Consider the following 8,612-nt stretch of genomic DNA (forward strand, 5'->3'; position numbering starts at 1 on the left):
ACATTAAAAAAGCAAGCATACTCACCAACTACTTTATGCACTTCTTGTGAATTAATGATCTTTACGGCTTTCATCTTCTTCAATGCCCAAATGGGATTTCAAATCTTGGCTCTGTGACCTTTTCACCAAGCTTTCCATGTCTTTCATAGTATATAGAGAAATCAGAGACTCCAAATAAGAACTAATAAAGACTTGCAAGAAGTTGAGAGTACCTTTGCAGATCCACATTCTCGTCTTTGTATTGATACCTCAAAAATATAATTCAAAAGACAAAGAAGTAAATTCTGCTGAGCCTTGTTTGGATGCAAAAAAAAAAAAACAAAAAAAACAATGTGGCATAATAAACATTAATGCAATAAAGAGATAAAGAGAAAGAGAACTAACATGCAACAGTGGTTTTGAATTTGAATTCTGGAAAAGAAGAGAAACATTGCATGTCTTAAACTCTAAATTGCATCAACATCAGCAAAGTCAATCGAAGTCTCTCCCACCAAACCAGACTTTGTAAATCCCTAGAAAAACATAAGAAAACTTATTAGAACACAAACGTCTGAAACAATCTTAGAGATCACTTCAACTATTTGAATTTTGATATTTTCGTCACTGTAGTTGAAAAAATTAGATGATACATTCTCTGATTATAAACCAGACACATTCTGAAACCAGAAACCAAAATCGAGATCATAGGAGGAGCATAAAAGATTTAACAGCCGATCAATAAGTCATAGAAAAATTCTCTGATTATAAATCAGACACGTTCTGAAACAAGAAACCAAATCGAGATCAGATGAGCATATTTGACAGCCGATCTATAAGTCATAGAACAATATTCTTTGGTAATCAATCAATCACGAAGCTGAAATACCAACTCCTCATTCATCTTAAACGCAAACCCAAAGTCTGGAAATAAGAAAACAAAACCCTAATTGCTTTTATTCTTATAATCTTCATATCTCATATATCTTTATTTTTATTTTTGGTAAGTATTTTTAAACTTAATTAACTAAATATATTTTAAAAAAATTATTAAGGAGCAAAAAATAATTGGCAACCTAAAACTCAGTGAGAGAGCTCAAAAGCTTATTTTTCATATATATATCTTGATTTTTATGTTTGGTAAGTATTTTTGAAGTTAATTAATTAAATATATTAAAAAATTATTAAGAGGCAAAAAAAGGTAATTAGCCACCCTCAAACTCAATGAGAGAGCTTAAAAGCTTATTGTTACTTCGCTTTTAATAAACATGATGATACAAATAAACCTATGTATCACTTCGTCAATACAACAAAAATGTCGAGAAAACATTGTTTGATGATGGAATCGGTGTCCCATGAAGTTGTAGAGTGCATTCTTGAGAGGCTTCCAGAGAAATCAAAGCAATGGAAATCAATGATCGAATCACCATTCTTTCAAAAAAGACAACTGATCAATCGTCAACAATCAGGAGATGCAGATGTTCTCATGTACACTTATGATCGTGACAGTGGAGATTGTCTAAGTACACTTGTGTTGGGTTCATTATTACCGGTCGAGATCACTACTCCATCAGAAGAGGATGAAATTGCAGGTTACTTTGACAGTGCGAATAGCTGTGACGGTCTCGTTTGTTTCTACGATCCTTGCCAATCCGTTTTTGTGGTCAATACCACCACTAGATGGTATCGGACTCTTCCGTTGTGCGATTTATAAGTACTCAAGATCAACTTAGGAATGAGTTATTTCAAGCTTCAGCACACATTCGCTATTCCTGGATTTGGTAAGGAAAAATTCAGAGGTACGTACAGGCCGTTTGGTTATACAACTATGCATAAATAAGACTGAAAAACGCTACTACATGTGAGGTTTTTGATTTTCAGTCAAACGCTTGGAGATATGTCACTCCCGCAACTCCTTATCGAGTTGATGGTGTTTTGTGTATGTTGATGGGTCGCTTCATTGGTTCACAGTGTGCAATGAAACCAAAGTTCTGTCTTTCAATCTTCACACCGAGGCTTTTCAAGTCATCTCTAAAGCTTCCCTTGCCAATGCACTGATTACCCACATCATCATGTGCAATCTCGACAACCGCTTGTGCGTATCCCTGAAGAAGTCATCCAACCAAGTGATGTGGTTGTTCAATTCAGGCAACAAGACATGGGACAAATTGTGTTCCATACATCTGGATTTAATTCCTTAGTGGTTTAATATCCCTACTTGATCCGTGCTCTGGCCAATAGCACTTTTGGATGCCGAGAAGACGAAGAAGAGGAAGAGGAGGAAGTTGTTGTTTAGTATTCGTTATAAAAGGCGTACACTGGTGACAACTGACAAATCAACTCGAAACCGTATTTATCATGATGCTTTCCTCGCAGAATCCATCGGATATCCTGTTTGTTACTTCCCGACTTTATCTCTATTTAATAAAAGTTTGACTATTGTCAATGCAGAATGTAACATATGCCTCTCTCTCCCATCAAACTGTATATTTGTTGAAGTTTGTAACACTTCAATATGGTTATGGTCCAGAGTCTTGCTTGTTTTCTAAGTAAGTACATGCATATATGTGGATTTATAGTTTAATATTTAAACCCGTGAAGAAAGAAATTAAAATGAAAAAAATAGGGGAGAATTTCAGATTTAACCCATATTTCAAAGTGAAACACCAAGTTAACCTTTTTTTTTTCTCTCTCCAACTTTTGCCATTTTCTCACAATTTTATCTTTCCCACTTAAACTATTAACGAAAATGCCATTATACATCTATTATTTCGATTTTTCTTTAATTTGGCTAAAGTCTCCTTAGACCTTTTAAAGACCTTTTAATTACGAGAATGCCATCTTCTTCAATTTCTTCAACCACCATAAAAAACCATAAAAATGGAATAAATGCTTCTCAACCAATTTTAAAGCTGTAATAAGTAAATATTTGAGCTCATTCACTCATAACCTTCCTCATTCTTTCATAATTTCTTCTCCAAAACATCTGGACTAAGTTACAATGCCAAAAGTCATGCATGTTCGGTGATTTCTGGTTACTTGACATCTGGGTTGCTTATTTTTGGTGAAATCCTGAGTTCTGTGTGCTTAAAAGAACTGTAGCCGAGCTCAATTTTGTTAAAGGTAATCGTCGCACTTTAATTTCTCCATATTTCAGTTTTCATATCGCGAAAGTAGACTTCTCGTGAAGTATACTGAAGTCAACTAGTCAACATAAGGTTATTTTTGCAATTGACTTTTTAAAAGTAGACTTCATTAAACCTCACGAGAAGTCTACTCGATATCCTTTGAAAAAACAAAAAAAACATAGCAGATTTTATTTGAAGGCTTAAGAAGTCTACGAAAGAAAAGAGGTTATTTTTGTAGTTGACTGTATTTTGAGTTTTAATGTAGACTTCTTTCTAAAGTCTACTGTTTACGTTTGCACAAGAAGTCTACTTTTAAGTTACTTTTGTAGTTTGACCAAAAACGTATAGGTCATTTTAGTGTTTGACTAAAGTTTTTAAAAAAATAAAAAAATTCAAAAAACTCCAGAAAGCTGCAGTAGACTTCAGAAAGAAGTCTAAAACTGTAGACTTCTTTGGGAAATCTACTTATATTTTTCGGTCAAACTTAGAAGGAATCTTTTTTTGAGTAGAGTGAAGTCTACTAAAGATAGTCAATTGCAAAAATAACCTATTTTTTTCCGTAGACTTCTATTGAAAAAGTAGACTTCAAAAGTAGACTGTCAGAGAAGTCTACTCTTACATGAAGTCTACAATAGAAGTCTACTTTGTTAGTCAATGGCTTGGTCAAATGCTAAAGTAACCTTTTTGGCCGGAAGTCTACTTCTGAAGTCTACTGAAGGAAAAATCAACGGATTGGTCAATTGCAAAAATAACCTATTTTTTAGTAGACTGCTTTAGTAGACTTCACTATGAAAAAATAGACTTCTCCTCCAGTCTACGTTTGAAGTCTGCTTTAGAAGTCTACTTATTGCAGTTTTTTTAAAAACGCGTTTTAGGCAAATTTATAAAGTATTTTTTTAAAAATTTTTTGGATTAGAATTCCTTCTTAGTAAGTGATTGAACTACCCAGTGAATTTTATTTCATTTCATTCGATATTTATTGTTGAATCAGAATTTTCAATTTTTAAGCTACTTAGCTTATCAAAGTAGACTTCGTCGTGTAGTCTACGTTTGAAGTCTGTATTAGAAGTCTACTTATTGTATTTATTTTAAAAACGTTTTTTGGTACATTTATAAAGTATTGTTTTCAATTTTTTGGTTTTGAAATGCTTGTTAGCAAGTGATTGAATTACTCAATGATTTTCATTTCATTTAAGTCGATATTTATTGCGGAATCAGATTTTTTAATTTTTAAGCTAGTTAGCTTATCAAAGTAGACTTCTCTAGCAGTTTATGGATGAAGTCTAATTGAGAAGTCTACTTTTTGTATTTATTTTAAAAATGTTTTTCAAAAATATTTACAATTATTTTTTTTTAATTTTTAGGTTTGGACATGCATGTTAGCAAGTGGTTAAACTACTTAATGATTTTCATTTGATTTAAGTTGATATTTATTCTGGAATCGTATTTTATATGTTATAATTATGGTTCAATTTTTCTTGTTCTATTAGGCTTACAAAAATTTACAACCCTACCATCTTTTGTATTTCATAGATGGTTGTATTCATTTGAAAAAATTTGTAACATGAAAATCTGATTTCGTATACCTTCGGAGAACTTACTGAAATGGAATGGCACATGTCTAATACTTTGGCACAAGTCTAATACTTTGAAGTTTGAACTTTTTTTGAGGAATGGACACAAGTCTACTACTTTAAACTTTTTTTTTTCTATTTTAAATTTAGAAGAAATCATTTTTTTACTTATCAAAGTAAACAAAAAGATCAAATACATATTTAATTATTGAGTAAACAAGAAGATCAACTGATAATCATTATACAAAAAGAGATCATGAGATAGTTTTTAGAAAATTACACAAAAATAGATCAATTGTCTCAATTCATTTCTATATATAAGGTCTTTGGAAAATTGGAATACACATTTTATACAAAAAAATTAAGATAGTGAGGAACCGAGTGCTTGGCAGCATCAGAGATAACTTTTACAATCCTCTTCTTCTTGTCAGCAATTCTAGCCCTCTTCCTCTGAAGAGTCAATGAAGTGACAAACCAACTGATATGAGGCGCTTTGCTCATTTCCTTGCCTGTTATAAACCCCAAAAATATGTAAATCCACATCAAAACACACACATACCAATTGAAAATCAAAACACATACACACCAATTATTTGAAAATTGGTCAAAGTTTTTTAGAGAATTGCAATATCAGATTCTAGATTGAAAGTACATCTAAGAGGAATTCATCTGGTGTAAACAGAAAAATGCATAAAAAAATAGCAGTCCTTCACCATCAAATTCTTGCTCAACGCCACAAAAACAATTTGGTGAGTAATTTCGATGATTAGAAAACAGGAAAAGAGACTATAACAAAATTGTAAGAAAACCTGCAGGAAGAGTCTACAGCAAAATTGTATCTGTGAGGATAAAACTAAATACAAACACAGCAAATTACCATGTATCAAATAACATATACCTCTACACGCTCAGTTGTGGCTTCTGGTGCTGATGTTTTACTTTCTACAGATCCTACACTCGATAGTTTGCTCAAGTAACTTCTGGTCATCAGAACTACTGTCTCACGGTAAGACTTCTCGAATCAAGAAGCTGGACAAAATTGGCATAGAATAAATATGTCAAAAAGTCAAATAATAGCAGTGCCTGCCATTGCAAAAGTTCGAGAAAGTAACATATATAGGATATCACGGTAGAAAATGAAACCATACTTGGAGTCGTAAAAAGCTAGGAGTCGAAGCATCACCCTCCTCCAGGCTTTCAATAAAAAGTGGCAAAATCATGTCTGCTACGTCGGGCTTCTTAACAGCAACATTGAGATCAGCAAGCAGCCGAATCACATTAAGCTGTACAGCAGGCACTTGCTTTTCTCTATCAACCTGGACACCAAATGATGAGCGTTATTGGAAAGGTGGAATGCCAATGCAACATAAAGAAGGCAAATTAACCAGGTAAGAGCAAGGTAATATTATTTATCCAGGTTGAGCGAAAGTTTTAGAATGACCTGTTCTTCATAATCATTTCTTTCACGGATACTTGAGAGGCTAACCCCATAATGAGTGTACGGAGGTCAAGGAGGTCGCCGATCTGGTTCGGGATCTGGCAGGAGAGTTCACCGGAGGAGATGGTGAGGGCTGTGACGTCGGCGGCGAAAAGAGGATGAAAGAGGAAGGAGGAAGAATTGCTGTTTAATGCCGGCGACCACCCAAAAATCGGGCAACGAGGAGGAAACCAGCAGAAGTGGAGCGCCGTTTTAGAAAGGGGAATGGTTTCATTTTTTTCTAGAGTTACTTTCTTTATATAGTGAGATAAAAAATTTGGTTATGTTTTAATTTTTTCGGTTTAATTTTCGGTATGATTAATTTATTCGGTTTAGCAGACTTCCATATTGAAGTCTACTAAGTGCTAACTTTAAATTCAATATTTTGTTCTTTTTAATTTGAAATCATAAATTTGAAATTATGAATATGAAATAGTAATTTATATACATTAAAAATAACAATATCTAATTTAAAATTGCAATTTTGATACCAAAATAATTTTTTATTAATTTTAAATTAAGTTTCCTGATTTAATTACATAGTAGACTTCATATACTTTGTAAGAAGTCTACTAGTAGACTTCTGTCTGGATTTAGTAGACTTCGTCAGGGTTTAAACGGTAATTAAGACATCCGTTTTTTGTTTGGTCATACAGAATTATATGGTCTTTTCACTACCCTTTTAGGTTATTTTTGCCAAATGTTATATCAGGGGTCTACTTTTGTATTCAGAATCAAGTTTTAGGTTATTTTTAGCAAAAACCCCAAAAAATAGATCATCATCCATGAAACAATATAATATAATAGATATATTAAGAAACAAAGTTTCAGTAAGTAGTTTTGGATATTCTCTTTCTACTTTTGTGTTCTAAGAGTTATGAGAGGTTTTTAATTATCTAATTTCATATTATTCAGGTTACTGTTTTTTGTTTGGTCATACAGAATTATATGGTCTTTTCACTACCCTTTTAGGTTATTTTTGCCAAATGTTATATCAGGGGTCTACTTTTGTATTCAGAATCAAGTTTTAGGTTATTTTTAGCAAAAACCCCAAAAAATAGATCATCATCCATGAAACAATATAATATAATAGATATATTAAGAAACAAAGTTTCAGTAAGTAGTTTTGGATATTCTCTTTCTACTTTTGTGTTCTAAGAGTTATGAGAGGTTTTTAATTATCTAATTTCATATTATTCAGGTTACTGGTTTTTTAATTTAATATTTTTTAGATAATTATCATAGTTCTAATTATGAGTGATTTCTAATTATCTAGTTTCAGTTGTTTGTGTTTAAAATGCTTTAACTGAGTTGTATGTGAAACACACAGGGGCAATTCATCAATGCACTACAAGAAAACATGGGCATTTCCGTCAGCATTTCCCACAGCCATAATTCGTCGGAAATTTCTAACGGATTTCTAACAAATTTTGGACAAAAAATGATGTCTGTTGGAAATCTGTCAGAAATTTCGGACGGAATACAATTTGTCGGTAATCCGTTGGAAATTTCCAACAACTTTTCGAAAAATTATTCCATCGGCAAAAATTCAGATGAAAATGTGACGAATTTTAGACGGATATTCATATCCGTTTGAAAATGTCATGTTTCGTAGGAGTTATGTCGGAAAATTCTGACGACTTTCGGACAATATTTTTTGTCGGACTATTCATCAGATATGATTACTAGATTTTAACCAGTTTTCAACATAAACCACAAATATCAGTTATTTTCAGGAATAAAAATGTTATACCAATTTTCCAATTTAACATACCATCACTTTTTGGGTCCAAGTACTGATAACACCCGATTTTGACCACTTGTCACTTTTGATTTCAAATGTTTTTTCAAAGGTTTTATTTAGTTTTAGGAACTTTTATTATGATTTCCATGTATTTGTAGTTTCAAGGCTCTTTTCAGGAAACTTAGGGAAAATGATGGCAAAATGGAAGAAATCCACTTTTTCAGCTTAGAGTTAGACCGTCGGAAGTTTGGTAACAAATGGAGGCCTTCCCACCGTCTGATCCAGCTCAAATTTGGAGAAAATCAAGAGGAGACAACCAGATTTCCAGAGCACTTTACATCGAAAAGATCCAACGGTGCAATCAAAAGATACATGGAGAACAAGTTGACCAAGTTCACCAGTCCTAGAAGACTCTCACCCGCGAGAAACACATGTTTTACCTGTCTTGGAAGACTCTCATCCCCAGTGGACCTTAGGACGAACCACAAGGCCCAACATCAAAGCCCACTTTGCCATTTCTCTTCAGAGAAACCCTAAATAAGACCTGGAAAACCTTAGGACCTATAAATACATTGTTTAGCAGCCCTAAACGGGTGTGTGCTCCTGTAATGAGATTTTGAGTCACCAAACTCTGTTTTTCTAGGGTTAGGCGATGGAGATGGGGATTCTTCCCCAGATCCATTGTTCCTTCTCCTTTTTATCTTATTAACTTT

General features: G+C 33.2%; 1 pseudogene; it reads left to right on the plus strand.

The window, feature by feature from the left end:
- The first annotated feature begins 1,291 nt into the window (after nt 1-1,291).
- Nucleotides 1,292-2,525, plus strand: LOC18030419 (annotated as a pseudogene).
- The last annotated feature ends 6,087 nt before the right edge of the window (nt 2,526-8,612 follow it).

The sequence above is a fragment of the Eutrema salsugineum genome, unplaced genomic scaffold, assembly GCF_000478725.1.
Source record: "Eutrema salsugineum unplaced genomic scaffold, Eutsalg1_0 scaffold_1, whole genome shotgun sequence".
Lineage (NCBI taxonomy): Eukaryota > Viridiplantae > Streptophyta > Magnoliopsida > Brassicales > Brassicaceae > Eutrema > Eutrema salsugineum.